Raw genomic sequence first — 17,282 nt, forward strand, 5'->3', positions numbered from 1 at the left:
TTGTGGAGGTGCTTACCATTCTTCACGCGTAATCGACTCCCGAACCTTTTAAAAACGAATTTATGGTAATACGCGAACTAATTTGTCTTTTTAAATGATTTTTTCTTAAAATTGTTTTAAAATACATTTTTTTGTGTTCAACCTACCTAATCCAAATGTCGATGGTGACTCCAAAGGTCGATGGCAACCCCAATTCAAATTAAACTTCAAATTTATAAAAAGAAAAATCTCAATTTTCCCAAAATAAAATCATAATAATTTTTAAATTAATTATTTATATAGAAATGATTATGGCATTACGTTCATCATAAAAAATCATGTAATTACTCAACCATAAAAATGTTTTAGGTTGATTTAAAATCTTTTATACTGATAGTTGTGATTATTCACTTCTTTTTTTATTAAAAATTTCTTTATTTTCAACTTTTAATCTAAACCATCAATTTTTATTGATTTAGGAGCATTAGGTCCAATTACTCATTCAAAAAAAAAAAATCGATCTACTACACTAAAAACATAGCTTTTGCCATTTCCATTCCTTTTTCACAGTAGAAAGATATTGACTTTCGTCATGTTTATTAACTAAACCTATTTTATCTAATAAAAACATTAAAAAGCTTAGCCATAACAACAAAGAAGGCAACGAAAGAGAAAATGAAATAAAGATAACCAAGAGACTTAGTTGCAAGCTTCACGAGCAATTCCCAAGCGAGAATTGATCACATCGAACAAAATCCTATGGTTCTGCTGCTGCAAATTGGCTACCACATTCATGCCGGTGTTCACGTTGTTCGGAACAGCTGCCATAGCCAAGCAAGCCCGATTTCCGGCACTGGTGTGCAAGAAGCTGTTTTCCATCGGCAATGTCATCGAAAAGCCTTCAAAATGTAATGTTATTAAAGGTGCCTGTGCTTCTGCTGTGGCATCAAAGCATGTGTCGAATACTCCTATTGTTGTAAATGGGCCTTTCACATGCTTCACAAACTCGTCTCGGATTGCGTTGTAAACGGGTTGGACGAATCAGGTTACAACCGTACCCGAATCGATAATGGTACCTGCCCCGGTTGTCGGGTTAAATGCTAGGTATTCTGAGGCGATAGAGACTTGAACTTGACCGACACTAACTCCTGTTAGGTTAACGTAGTAAAGCGAGGGTCGATGTGGGCTTTTTAGGAGCGGGGTAGTTCGAATATTCTTGGGTTGACCCACTGGCCCGAGTTTGAGAGAACCCTAAAAGTAGTAGGACTTGAAACTGGGTAAACAATACGAAAAAACACCATAATATAGTTCCCCAGATTGCGAAACCAATGACATCGGCCCCCGACCCAAACCCAATAGGCCTTGGGGTGGGATTGACCCACCGGATACGCTGTTTATACATCCGAGAGCAAAATCTGGGACAATATCGTTTGCTAATCGTAAGGCATCTCGAACCAACTGGGCCGAAAAGGATGAATCTCCACCGTAAGATTGGTTAAAAGAGCAAACCGCCGTCCCTGTCGCCGGGCACGAGAGCCCACGGACATGCGTGCATTGTGGCAGTGAGCAATCCAACAAACCGTAGCTCGTCGAAGTGTTGGGTGAGAAAGTGGTGGCCGAGCACCCGGTGCAGCCGGAGCAAGGGACCCAAGCCACATCATTACTAGTGTCCAACACCATGAACATGAGCTGACCGGGAGTGCCAATCTTAACTCGGACGACATAGTTTCCGATGTTAAGAAGTTGTTGGCCCGAAGCAATTGGAACCGCAGTGGTCTTTTGTGCCACGAGGGTCGACAAGTATTTGACCCTGTCAGGGTCTTTTGAGGCCATGTTTATAACCGTGTTGAGCCATGAGTCCGGTTTTGGCGGGTTGAACGGTGAACATTTGCCGTATATAGGGATGACCGAGAGGTCCGAGCCATCCGGCTGAGAGCCGCAAGGGTCTAAAGCCTTGGTGGATGAGATAAGAAGAGCTAGAAACAGGATAGTGGCAGTGAAGTCCATACTTTCAGAGCTAGGACCTCAAGGATGTAGCGAGTTGTTGCATTAGATATGAGAGGGGAGTAAGACATTTTATACATGCAAATAGTGTGCTTTTGAATGACCAAAATAGCCTGGTAATTGTGAAGCATGCCATTGGGTATGTCTGTTAGGGATATAAAATATATTTATATGGGAGATAATGTGGGTACAAAATGGACCAAAGAATAGGCCGCAAAAACTGTCAGTATGCACAATGATGTGTAGTAATTGCTTAGAAAGGACCCACAGTAATGCAACGCAGAACAAAATAAAGCGACCAACAAGCCTAGAAGAAGAAGTATTAACTTGTTAGTGATAAAAAAAAACCTTCAGTTTGAATAGCATTTTAGTTGACATTAGATCTCAAATTCAAATTCGAGTGAATTTTTTTCTCTTAAAAGCTTTTTGCATATTGAATAGATTTTAAATTTAGGTTAAATTATGTCATTTAGTTATCATTCTGGTTTGTTGATAAAAAAATCATACCTAAATTTAAGTTTTAGTTATGTTTTGATCACTTACTATTAAAAAATTAACAGTGATTTTGACATGTCATAATAAGATAATGTCACATTATCATTGAAAAAATAAAGAAAAATAATACATCAACGATTATATTTATTTTTTTAATGGTGAGAAGGCCTGTAAATGAACCGAACAAATAGGAACGAGGGTATGTTCATATTCGTTCGTTTAACTTTAATCAAACAATCAAAAAACACAAACAACTAAACGAACAAAATTTCTTATTTGTGTTCGTTCATTAAGAAATTTAGCTTGTTTGTGTTCGTTCATGTTCGTTTGTTAAAATGATAAACGAACGAACGTAAACAAACAAAAATGAACGAACATAAACAGACATAAACGAACGTGAACGAACATAAACAAACAAACATAAAATTAATTGAATTTATATATGAGAATTTTTTATTTGGGTTTATAATTAATTGGGTTTTAAAATATTAATAGGTTTAAGGTTAAAATTTATTAAGTCTTAATTAAAACAAACAAACATAAACGAACAATTATTGAACGTTCACGAACGTAAATGAACGAATAAGCCCTTTGTTCATATTCGTTCATTTAAACAAACATAAAACCTTGTTCGTGTTCGTTCGTTTAATAAATAAATGAACATAAATGAAATTACCACCGAACAGTTCTTTGAACGTTCAATTCATTTATAGGCCTAATGGTTTTGAAACAAATAGTTAAGTGACTAAAACAAAATCTAACTGATAGTTTGATGACTAAATGCATAATTTATCCTTAAATTTATTATAATTGTTTGATATTCAAGTTTGGTTCTTTTGTAAAAAAAAGTTCGTTAAAACTCTACTTGAAAGCTAGTTACTTCAAACCTTCTTTCATTTGGACTGAGAGAGTAGAGACGACTGCAAATTTTTTTATAAGGACGAATCTATAAAATTTTAGAAAAAATAAATAAATTTTTAAGAAATATATCTAAAATAAAAATGATTTTAAAACTTTCAAAAACCCAACTGCCTCGTCTCTTCCTCATTACACAAATAATGTGAACTCAAAATGGTATTGAATGTGTTAAACACGAACATAGTTAATTTAACATGGCTTCTCCTGGAAATATGATGTTGGAGTGGTTGCTTTTGCTTATGAATTGGTGTGTGGTAGGATTGAAAGTAGGGGATGAATGGAGGGCATATTCAGAACAAAAGAAAAAAGTGGATGAATTGTTAAGCTCGTGAATGCCTTTTGTCCTTTCCAAAATATAAGTTTTCGCATGATGATAAGATGACACCAAACTCTATTATTAGGATGTCTTTGGGGGTGGTGCCTGTATCCGAAAAATTGAGAGAGGGAAGACTACGGTGGTTTGGGCATGTCCTTAGGCGACACCCGTCGGATGCGGTCAGGAGGGTAGAGTCGATTACAGTCGACGGTGCCAGAAGGAGAGGACGACCAAGGCGGAAGTGAGAAGACTGCTTAAGATCTGATTTGAAGGATTTAGCCCTTATTGAGGACATGACCTCTGATAGGAAATTATGGAGACTTAAGACCAGGATAGTCGATTAGTGCGGGTCACATCCATAGGGTGTAGCATTTCTGTCTTCTTTTAATGTCTTTATAGTAATTCTCATGACTTCTATTTTTTATACGTTTCTGTCATTGGAATTAATGAAGGCTTAGAACTAGGGTAGCGGATTAATGTTGCCTTAGTTTAGGTTTTAACCCATTTAACTTTATTAATTCTCGTAGCTTGCTATCGTTCAACTTCTGTGTATCATTCTCTTTATGTTTCCTCTCTTTAATTTTAGTCGGGTCTTAGGTTTCTGTCTATATGCTGAGATTATTATGTAGGGATTTATTAGCAAGGATTACTTCCCATTATATGACGCGCATATGAAGATTGTATATGAAGACTGTTCAAATATTTATTTACTTATTTATTTATACATGCATTGTATTTTATCTTTATTTTTAATTTTCTGACTGCCGGAGGTCTTCCACGGAAGCTGTTCTTAACCATGCGTTAGGGGCAGCCTACTACTCTACCTCCCCCTTACCCTATTGCATATGAGAATAGAGTTTTGTTGTTGTTGTTGTTGTGATAAGACGACGTGGTCGGTCACGGGCTCATATTGCTTATTGCTATTTTTCTTTTACCGACGGAGCCGGTGGCCCACCACCACAATCTCTAAAATTCTGTAACATTTGAGATTTCGACTTTTTTTATTATTATTATCATACACCTACTCTGATCAAGAATGGTGAATTGGCAACGAACAGTCACATTTCACACAGTAGACATACTAAATCTAATGCCCTCCTACATACACCTACTCTGATCAAGAATGGAGCATGAACCCAGTCGTGAACTGTCAAACACAGAAAAATTCTTGTTTCCACAGATTCCATAAAATCGCTCCAAATAAAAAATCCCAATCCGTGGCATCAATCACAAACGAATGTGGACCCGTAAGATTCATGATCAACCAGTCTCGAATATTCATCGAAGAAGAAATCAGCTAACTTACTTGGCCGTATTAAACGCTTACAAACTTCCAAAGCAGCCGGTCAACTCCGAAACAGGTGATTTATGGACTCTTCCTCTAAATCGCAAACACCACAATTTCCAGAACCGCTGATGTGTCTCCGTTGACGCTCCTTATTAGTCAGTAGTCTGTCACTAGCCATCAACCATAAGAACACCTTTACCCTCGACAGCCCCCGAAACTTCGCAATTACAGGCCAAAGTTTATCCCCAACAGCAGCATAGCCTCCTGTTCGAATCTCATAGGCCAATCTCTTACCGTAAACTTGCGATTGGGCGTTCACTTCCACCCGGGCGTAGCCACATTTTGGGTCATATGTGGAGGCAATGTAGCGCATAAACGATGAATTGTTTCATGGGGAAGTATCCGATTTATCAACCTCCAATTCCACCTCCCATGTTCGTCGACCATATCCTCGATTTTGGTCCTTGGGAGATTCCCTTCAAAGTCATTCGGAACGTAGTCTTTTAAGGGACCGACGTCACTAAGCCACGGATCATGCCAGAAATCAATTGTAGAACCATCACCCACTACCCACACCAAGCTCGATCGAATATTAGGCCAGATCAAGCTGACTCTTTTCCACAATCGTGAGCTGTTTGTACGAGTAATGTCTTATGGCGTACTTCCAACCCACTTGTATTTGGAACGAAGCACTTTCGCCCATAATTGATTTGGCTGGGTAACAATATTAAAAGGATCTTCATGAGTAATACATCGTTTTGATTCTCTAAATGCTTAAAACCCAAATCACCTGTGTCCCAATTCACCAAACTAATTCTCATTTTGGTATCCGTTTTACCCCAGATAAAACCCCCAATCACCTTTTCAATCTCAACACATACTCCTTTTGGGAGAGGGGTAGACTACATCGAATTATATGGAATAGCTGATAACAGTGATTTGGCTAATGTAATTCTACCAGCTAGCGATAACTTCTTGGCCACCCATCCCGACAACCTATCACGCACTCGATGAACTAAGTGTTGGTAGATAGTATTAGTCACTCGGCTATGCAGAAGAGGTACCCAAGGTATTTGCCAAAATTCGTAACCTCATGAAAGCCACACCGATTATTAATTACCTCTCAAAACCTCTGATCCACATTTCTAGAAAATAATATATTTGTTTTCTGGAGGCTATTTTTTTGACCAGAAAAGCGGCAGAACTCGTCCAAAATTATCGTAATTGTCTCAATTTGCTTCAATGTCGCATCATTAAAAAAGCATCATGGCATGCGAGATAACTGGTCCATTGAGAACTAGCCGAATAGGCTTCCACACATTACCCGTCATACCGTTCCGAATGGCTTGAGCGAGTCTCTCTATACATAAAACAAACAGGTACGGAGATAACGGGTCACCTTGCCTGATTCCCCTCGAAGGTCTAAATGCTTCAGAGAATGTCCCATTCCAGAGCATTTGGGTGGAGACCGAGGAGACATACTTCATAATCAACTCCCTTAATGTGTCAGGTACACCGAGATCTCTGAGAGTATCGTCAATGAAACTCCACTCAAGACGATCATACGCCTTCTCGAGATCAATTTTGATAGCCATGAAGCCCTTTCCCCCTTCTTTATCTGCATAGAATGCATCACTTCTTGAGCTATAATGATATTTTTCGTGATAGTTCTCACGGGAACAAAATTCGTCTGGTTTTTAGAGACCCAATCAGGCAAGAACGACTTCAAATGATTGACCACCACCTTCATAATGGCTTTGTACATAACCGAACAAAGACTCTGGGAACTTGATCTTCGGCATCAAGATGAGGAGCGTTCGATTTAGAATTTCATCAAAATCACCCCCGGAAAAAACCTCACGTACAAAACGACAAGCATTACCTCCAACCACTGCCCAATTTCATTGATAAAACAAGCATAGAATCTATCCGGTCCAGGACCTTTTAAAGGGACCATATCAAAAATCGCTGCTCAATCTCATCATCCACAATAGGCTGATCAAGTTCCTGCAAATAACTCGCAAAAATCGGGGGGGACATCCACGAACATTATACCCATAACCGTCGATCCCAGAACTAGTGGACAATACCTTGTAAAATTTGGCTGCCTTTATTCGAAGTTGCTCATTCTCATCACACCAACTCCTATCGTGAAGCTTGAGGGTATGGACAAAATTAAACCTTTGTCGTTGCATAATGAAGGAATGAAAGAATTTTGTATTCCTATCGCCATTAAGAAACCAATACTACCGAGACTTCTAGAACCATAAACTTACCTCCTGCTCAAGTACTATTTCAAGATCAACTCTTAACCTCGACTCCAACTACACCAAATAATCACTATAGGAACGCCGAAGGGCTCTATCAATACCACAAATTCGAGCCGACATAGTTCGTTTTCTGGTTCCAATATGTGCCAAACACTGAGGTGTTCCAATCCTTAGCCTTCAGCTTGAACTCCTCAATGTTGTATAAAATGTCCTTATTATTATCCCAAGAATTAGACACAAACTCAGGAAAATTTGGATGTTCTTGCCAAGCAGCGATAAAACTAAAAGACCTGTTTGCATCCCTATGATTAACAATCAGGTTCATAAAGAAAAATAGGGAAATAATCAGAGCCCACCCTATCCAAGTGAGTAAAAATACACAAGGGAAACAAACAAGCCCAACCCTCATTAATGAGGCATCTATCCAACCGTTTCACAGTCGACACCGTTTCCAAGTGAATAACACACCTTTAAAGTTAACTTCCATGAGCTCTAGATCATTAATAAAATCATAAAATTACTGACTAACTCCATTACCATGAGTAATACTACCAACAACTTCCTCGCTTCTGAGAGTAGAGTTAAAATTAACTCCCACCATCCACGCCTCATTATTACCCGGATTAAGCCGAGGGAGAAGCTCCCAAACAACTAGATGCTTAGTAACATTCGGGCTAGCATAAACAGCCGTGAAAAAGATCCAACGTGAGAACCCTTCATCCCAAACACGACCATGCACAAATTGAGTAGAGATGAATAAAATATCAAACTGTAACAGGTTAGAACACAACACCTAAATACCCCTACTAAAACCATTTGCCTCCACACGGAATGAGTTCTGAAAGTCGAGTCTTGAGATGACTCTATCCGTATTATCCCCGCTAATCTGAGGCTCAAACAACACCACCACTTGGGGTTTTTGATGTGTTGGGTCTCTCCTTAATTGGAGAGGTTCTAGAAAATTCTAGAGCTTTATGGAGAAGTGTATAATTTTCTAGAACATTCCGGAGAACTCTAGAGAAGTGTAGAACTCTCTAGAAGCTTGTGGAAGAGTGTGGAATCCTCTAGAATATTTTGGAGATCTGTAGAAGCTTGTGGAAGAGTGTGGAATCCTTTGGAATATTCTGGAGATGTGTGGAACCTTATGGAAGAGTATGGAAGAATATGGAAGGGAGTGGAAGAGTGCAGAGCTTTTTAGAGTGTGTGGAACATTTTAGATAATTAATTTCCACCCTTGGATGTAATTAATCTCCACTATTCATTGTGGAGGTGTAGTAGTATAAATAGGGGTGAGAGACTTCATTCCTAACCATCCAAGAAATCCAAGAGTTCCAAGAATATTAAGAGAGTTAGAGAGCCTCTTTAAGAGAGAAGAGAGATAGCTTGGGAAGTCTTTATCCTCAAATTTTGTAAACACATCATTGTAATACTACTATTCTTTTGTATAGTGGAAGAATATCCAAATTGGAGAATTATATTATTGTGTTCTTTGTACTAGCTTTAATCTCTAAGTGCCTATCTTAACTTCACGAAGCGGGAAAGACCGTGATTCAAAACAGTGGTACCAGAGCCAGGTTCATCCGTAGCCGTAATTAGCTTGTGCAGTTCAAGATGGGGGATAACGTTGCTCATGATTGAGACATGTTCAAGCTCACAACCAATAACTACTCATATTGAACGCCGATGATGGAGGACCACATGTACTGCAAGGATTTGCATGAGCCCATCATCTACAAAGATAAGGTAGAAGGTAAGAGTGATGCTCAATGGGAGCTACTAAATCAGAAGGCCGTTGCTATGATCCGTAAGTACATTCATAAAACCCTCTTTGAGCATATTTCTACTTATACAAATGCTTATGAATTATGGACAAAGCTTAAGTCCATGATTCAAAAGAAAATGCCTCGTAACAAAGCCAATTTAGTACGACGGTTGGTGAAGTTGGAGTATAAGGATGGTCAAAGTATGATTGAGCACTTAAATAATTTCAAGGGGCTCGAAAATTAATTAACAAAAATTGAGATGTAAATTGATGATGAGTTGCAAGCCCTTCTACTCCTTAGTTCCTTATCGGAAAATTGGGATACACTCGTTGTTACACTTAGTAATTCAGCTCCGGAAGGAAAGCTCACCATTGATACCATTAGTGATAGCCTCCTCGGTGATGAAGCAGGGAGAATGGAATGAGGTGAGTCTATTCATCTCGAAGCTAATATTATTAAGAATCGGGGTATGAATAAACTCGTGGACATAGAAAAACTGAGATATGCATCAATCTCGAGATAGATCCAAGTCACGCTCGAAGATTACATGCTATTATTGTGGAAGAATGAGCCACAAGAAAATGAAATGTCGATCCTTCAAGAGAGACCAGAAGGCTGGAAATGTAAAGCTAGACCAAATCAGCCCAACGAAAAAGCAAGAAGAGAATAGTACTATTGTCGTAGTATCAAAAGAAGATCTACTATATCTCGTTGATGAAGGTAATATCCTAAACATTTCTTATGATGATAGCTCATGGATTTACGATTATGGTGCTTCCTTCCATGTTACTCCACATGAAAGTTTCTTCTCATCCTACCGAAGCGGTGACTTTGGTACGGTACAAATAGGAAATCAAGACAGGAGCAAGATCGTCGGGATAGGAGACATCATCTTAATGACAAGCACTGGATGCAAGCTTATCTTAAAAGATGAGAGGCATTTTCCGGCCATGCACCTCAATCTTATCTCTGCTGGGAAGCTAGATGATATTGGTCTGATAAATTACTTTGGTGAAGGAAAGTGGAAGCTCACCAAAGGAAGCCTAATAATGGCTAGAGGAAAGAAAGAAGGATCATTGTATGTGATGCAAGCTAAGCTCTGCAAAGAAGAGGTAAACATTACCACTGAAGATGTGGAGATATGACATAAACGACTTGGGAAAATCAGTGAGAATGGTCTTCATATGCTCGCTCGGAAACAAATCCTACCTGATGTGAAAGGCAAACCACTTGATCCTTGTGCTCACTGTTTAGCTGGAAAACAATACAGAGTTGCTTTCCAAAGATCTTCTCCACCCACAAGGAGAAAAAATATCATAGACCTCGTACACACCGATGTGTGTTCGATGTTCGAGAGATCAATAGGCGGTGCATTATATTTTTTCACCTTCATTGATGACCATTCAAGGAAGTGTGGGTGCACCTGTTAAAATCAAAGGATCAAGTGCTTGACACATTCAAAGAATTCCATGCCCTAGTGGAGCGTGAGACAAGACAGAAGATCAAGTGTGTAAGATCTGATAATGGAGGTGAGTATAGAGGTCCTTTTAAAGCATATTGCAAGAAATATGGCATTAGACTAGAGATGACTCCACCCAAGACATCACAATTGAATGGACTAGCTGAGAGAATGAATAGAACTATTGTAGAAATAGTTCGATGTGTGCTCTCCCATGCTAAGTTACCCAAATCATTTTGGGGAGAAGCTATAATGGCAGTGGTTGACATTGTCAACCTTACACCATCAGTTCCCTTGAACGAGGGCATCCCATAAGAAGTCTGGACGGGAAAAAAAGCTTCATATAATCATCTCAAGGTATTCGGGTGCAGGGCATTTGTTCACATATCCAAAGATGAGAGACCCAAGCTTGACGGAAAGACGAAGGAATCCATATACCTTCGTTCACCTAAGGATGAATTCGGTTATCGGCTTTAGTATCCAGTCAATAAGAAGGTTGTCCACAGAAAAGACGTTATTTTCTTCGAAGTCCAAACAATCGAAGATATCAAAAATTCAGAGAGACCAAGATTGAGAAGCAGCAAGAACACCGAACCTACTCCAGTTCGACGTGAGGATAATAATACAAAAGAAAACAATGATGCCGAAGATCGTGAACCTATGTTATAGTAAAGAAACTAGGAGACTCATGATGAACCAGCTCAAGAAGAGCCTCAATCTAACTCTCCAATAGTACTAGAACCGACACAATCCTCGAGAGATAGAAGACCATTCACTTGGTATAATACAAATGAGTACGTTATGCTCACTGATGAGGAGGGGCCTCAAAGTTATAAAGAAGCAATGAATGATAGGCATAAAGAATAATGGAGAAGAGCTATGCAATAAGAGATGCAATCATTGCATGAGAATCATACTTATGAACTTGTGGAGCTACCAAAAGGGAGAAGAGCCTTGAAGAATAGGTGGGTGTATTGGATCAATTCCGAAGATAGCAGCTCAAAGCCTCGCTATAAAGCTCAGTTGGTCATCCAAGGTAATACCGACAAAGAGGTTCGAAGATTGCTGCCAAGGTGTTGGCTTGCTACTACCTCCCAATTAAGTCGAGAAGGGGAGATTTGTTGGGTCTCTCCTTAATTGGAGAGGTTCTAGAAAATTCTAGAGATTTCTAGAGAAGTGTAGAATTTTTTAGAACATTCAGGAGAACTCTAGAGAAGTGTAGAACTCTCTAGAAGCCTGTGAAAGAGTGTGGAATCCTCTGGAATATCCTGGAGATGTGTAGAAGCTTGTGGAAGAGTGTGGAATCCTCAGGAATATTTTGGAGATGAGTGGAACCTATTGGAAGAGTATGAAGAATATGGAAGGGAGTGGAAGAGTGTAGAGCTTCTTAGAGTGTGTGGAGCATCCAGATAATTAATCTCCACCCTTGGATGTAATTAATCTCCACTATTCATTGTGGAGGTGGAGTAGTATAAATAGGGGTGAGAGACTTCATTCCTAACCATCCAAGAAATCCAAGAGTTCGAAGAATATTAAGAGAGTTAGAGAGCCTCTTTGAGAGAGAAAAAAGATATCTTGGGAAGTCTTTATCCTCAAGCTTGAGCGAGCCACCGAGTGTGAGTCAAATTTTATAAACACATCATTGTAATCCTATTATTCTTTTGTATAGTGGAAGAATCTCCAAATTGGAGAATTATACTCTTGTGTTCTTTTTACTATCTTTAATCTCTAAGTGCCTATCTTAACTTCATGAAGCGGGAAAGACCACGATTCCCAGCATGATGCACACAAAAATTCTTGAAAAAAAGTATGAAAGTGCAGGTAACAGTTCCTTAACAATTCCATAGAAGAAATTTAATCATTAAAAAAAGCAAAGATCTGTGAAGTAACCTTACTGACTCGAGGGGGTGATCTGGCCATCCTGACTCTACAAGTTAGGCAAAAATGGCCATCAATTGGTTTTGACAATTAGTCCTCTCGGTTCTCTTATTCGTACAGTATGATCAAACTACTTGTCAAGCCACTGAGCCCAATTAGATAGTAACGGTTGGAGAGGAGCACATTGTTCAATAGCTTTCTTTTGTTTACCCCTTATGATTAACACCCGCTCCAACCTTCAAACGCCTCCCCCTTTACGAAGACCAATCACAAGTTCACCCCGGGTTGCTTTCCCAGTCTCCTCCACAATGTTTACTACGAGTGGTTTCCATTTATAACTGAAACCACATGATTGCTGATCAACGGATCCTTTATATTTTCCAGTATCATGACAGTCGAGACATGTACTGGCATGTTCTTCTTAATACTTCCCCCAGTGATTCCCATTTTTTCCATCCCATTGGAACTCGACTCTTTAGTAAGCCTATATGTTCGCTTAAAAGCCATGTTCAGTGTATGGGCAATAGCATTCGCATCCACTTGCTGTCATTTTTTAAAACTTTGACCTTGTCCATTTTCCCCTTCATTTTCCATCCTATCGAGAATTTGGAAATGAGAGCCCGATTGTTTTCCAGCTGCTTGCTTACCCGTACCACTATTATTAGCCACAAGATGAACCTGCCTCCTCTGACTTGCAATAATCATCCATGGCCCATAAATGGATTCTGCTCAACGTTATTGACCAAAACCTCCTGAACCTCCTTAACAGTGGCCTCGGCATGGGTAAAGGCAGCCAATTCAGACCACAAGTTTTCATCGAGTGCCCATACGTTCCACATGCACAACAAATCTACTATAAACCCTCGTGCTCTAACTTGAACACCTCTCCATCAATTCGGGTACTCGGCACCAATGACTTATTAAGATTCACCATAATTGCAAGTCGTGCAAATATCCCTCGATCACTTGCCTTAACCACCTTTCCAATATCATCAACAATATATCCGAGCAAAGATTTTGAATAATAACGATAGGGCAACTTAGGAATTCCCACCCAAATGATTACATGTTAAGGAAACCTCTCCGTTGTCGAGAAAGTCCTACTCCACAGTTGTTCTGTCAAATAACACCCATAAACTATCCACAGTCTGCTGGTTAAGACATATGTGTAATCCTCTTCTTTCTCAAACATGACAACGTAATAATCACTGTCAAGATCAACCACCTGAAACCTCCATATGGGTTTCCACAATAGATTAATTCTATCCAAGAGTGTTTTATACAATTTTATGCCCAAGTAGTCGAACAATAATAGATTGACACATGCTATGATCTATTCGTTCATGTACCCGTTCACAGAAAACAACTGAGGGAATCTATCAACTCATATCAACATCCACGTCTCCCTCCTGTATGGTGACTTCGTCCATACCAGGTGTTGTTTCCACCGTCCTCGTTTGTAAAGGCTTCCCCATCACAACACCAGCATACGACATATTATTCAACACTATACCTTTTTCTTTCCCCAAAACAGTAGTCGAATCCTCAGCCATTACAACATCCACACCATCAGCAATTAAGCCTTCCTGATCTTGTTCCTGGACGTTCTTGCCTTTCTTCAAAACTGATCATCATCCAAACGGGATCCGGGTCTCTCCAAGGCCATGGGAGGTTCCAACGTAACCACCCCAGGAATATTATTCTTAGGCATAATATCGGGAGGTATATACGGTGACAGACGGGGGGATTCGACGGTGGAGCACGGGTTTTTCCTAGGGTTTTGAGCGTTGACTCTTTTCACCATAGTGTCTCATTCCATACTTTCATTATTTTTGTTTGCTTTGTGTTAGAATGTCACATCATTATTATGAAAATTGATAGTAATTTATATCGACGAAAGAAAAATATTAATGTGATTTATGAATTTTAAAGATTAAATAATAAAATTGAAGATTATGATAATATTGATACTTTTTAGTTGACTATGAAGATAAAATATTTCTTAAACCTTTATTTTAAGTATTTATTTGTTAAAATGTTAAAAATACTTTTTCCACCCATGAGGAAATGAAGTGGTTTTTAAGATCAATAATATCTAACATCTTTAAACTATAATTTAGATTTTAACTTACTCTTTAAATTTCATAATATTCTAATTTAATTCTTAAAGTATCAACATGTGTATCAGGTTCTTTAATTAGCCTAGTCATTAGCTAACATTTTAAATATAATTAAAATTCCTGTGAAATATATTTAAAATATACACATGATAAATATACATATTTTTTTTATTAATCTAAGAGTGATTTTATAAGGTAATATATGTCCAAAAGACTCTTAAATGGTAATATATGTCCGAAAGACTCTTAACTCATTTGATAAAGATCGCTCAAACACCCCTGGTATAAGATGCGTTCGAACTCGAAACATCTAAAAATAACAATTATCTCTTTAACCACTGAGGGAATTTGATTCGTGCTTGATACATTTCTTTTAAATACAATCTATTTCATATTCAAATCGGTATATAACACCCACAATAACAGCTAAAGTGATAGAATAACCTGATTAATACACTAAAGATACCACGATGACTCAATTAGAACGCTCTAAAGCTTCGGATTCCATTTAAAATATGGGTCATAATTTGAGGATGTTAGTAAAATTAACCTTTTTGTTGATATATCGGTGCTTTTAAATAATTAACTTCTATTTAATCTTTAAAAACAAAATGAACAAAATTGGATACAGCGGGAAGATTATCACGACGTTATTAAATTATTATTTATCCACCAAAAAAATGCTTAATTTTCCGAACTCAGTTGAATGAGTAATGATTTTGGAAAACATAAATGGACCACACACAATTTCTTTTTTGTAATTTTGGCACTTAATTCGTCAATTGTTTGGAAGGGATCCCGCAGTACCCCACCAGCAAGCTCACGAGGTTGTCCTATTAACGACATCACTACTTCTTGCTATCTTCAATTATTGGCCACAAAATAAAACAAAGAATGTGAAACTTTCCAACATGTCCTTACAAAATAACTTCACTTTAACCCTTTGTCAATGTTTTAAATCACGGTCCGAAAATGTGATAGCCCCGTGAAATAACGGTTTCGTCGCCGTCCAAGTTACCCGCTACACCCACAATAACGCCCACGACGACCACAATCACGATAAACCCGAAATGACCGAAAACGCGACTGCGACCGTGATTTAAAACCCTGCCTTTGTCCTATTTTGGAAAGCAATGACATTAATATTTATTTGGTAAAGTGCACAAATAGTCCTCTGACTATAGGATATTGTTTTATTAAGTCTCTCGACTATTAAAAGTTACAAAATGATCATTTGACTAAATAATGTTGGTTTGTTAAGTTCCTCGACAGTTAAAAGTTACAAAATGGTTACCATACTATTCATTATGTTCCAAACTCGTCATTTTCTGTTTAAAAATTGACAATTGTTTAAGCTGGACGTTAACATGGTAACAAGGATATGATAGTCGTTTGAGATTCTGAGATCAAGTTTTACATTCACAGTCAACAGATTAACATTCAGCTCATAATACCCTCTATTTTTTTATCGAAAAATGACAAGTTTGAAACATAATGAATAGTCGGGTGACCATTTTATAACTTTTAATAGTCAAAGGATTCAACGAAGCAACACACTATAATCAGAAAACCATTTGTAACTTTTAATAATTGATGGACTTAATAAAATAGTATCCTATAGTCGGGGATCATTTGTGTACTTTATACATATTTATTCAACTCCAGTATTCAGTAAAATAAATATATCTACACATAACAATCTGATTTTTTGGCAACATATTTTCTAGAAAAGCCAATACAATATATAAACTCGAATTCCAAAGTTGATAATAATTTAAGCAACTCAAATAACCAATCGATTTTTATTAAATGTAAAAAAGAAAATGATGAAGGAAGATATAATAATTATATAAAAATGTGTTAAAAATTCAACTAAAATAAATGATATATACAGGCAAATACCATTATTTATGGTAAAAGATAAATACTATCCGTAACATAAAAATACATAAAACAATGATGATTTTTTACACTTATAATTGAGTATCCTAATTTTTTCAATCACACTTTTTACCTTAATAATTAAGGCCCCTAATTTTTTCAATTTCACTTTCTAGCTTTATAATTGAAGTCCTTAATTTTTTAAATCTCTTTTCCACCTTTGTAACTGAAGCTCCTAATTTTTTCAATCTCATTTTTTACCTTTATAATTGAAACCCCTAATTTTTTATTTCACTTTCTATCTTTATAATTGAAGACCTTAATTTTTTAATCTCACTTATTACCTTTATATTTGAGGTCCTAATATTTTCAATTCCACCTTTTACCTTTATAATTGAAGCCCCAATTTTTTTTAATCTCACTTTTTACATTTATAATTGAGGCCCTTGATTTTTTCAACTCACTTTTTTACTTTTATAATTGAGACTCTTAATTTTTCAATCTCACTTTTATCTTTATAATTGAGATACCTAATTTTTTTAATCTCACGTTCTACATTTATAATTGAAGCCCCTAATTTTTCTAATCTAACTTTTTTACTTTTATAATTGAGGCCCTTAATTTTTTTAATCTCACTTTTACCTTTATAATTGAGATCCCTAATTTTTTCAATATCACGTTCTACAGTTATAATTGAAGCCCTAATTTTTTAATCTCACTTTTTAACTTTATAATTGAGGCGCCTAATTTTTCCAATCTAACTTTTTTACTTTTGTAATTTAGTCCCCTAATTTAATATTTTTCTAAGATATATTAATGTAGTATTAAATTAATTATTCAAATTAATAGAATATACTTTCATTCTATAAGGGTCTATTTGTTTCATTCAGGATCCCGAAAATATGAGACAA

The 17,282-nt window shown here is 37.3% G+C and overlaps 1 pseudogene; it reads right to left on the reverse strand.

Moving 5' to 3' along the window:
* Positions 1–559: 559 nt before the first annotated feature.
* On the reverse strand, positions 560–2,021 carry LOC120155991 (annotated as a pseudogene).
* Positions 2,022–17,282: the final 15,261 nt, after the last annotated feature.

Source organism: Hibiscus syriacus, unplaced genomic scaffold, assembly GCF_006381635.1.
Source record: "Hibiscus syriacus cultivar Baekdansim isolate YM2019G1 unplaced genomic scaffold, ASM638163v2 tig00111210_pilon, whole genome shotgun sequence".
Classification (NCBI taxonomy): Eukaryota; Viridiplantae; Streptophyta; class Magnoliopsida; order Malvales; family Malvaceae; genus Hibiscus; species Hibiscus syriacus.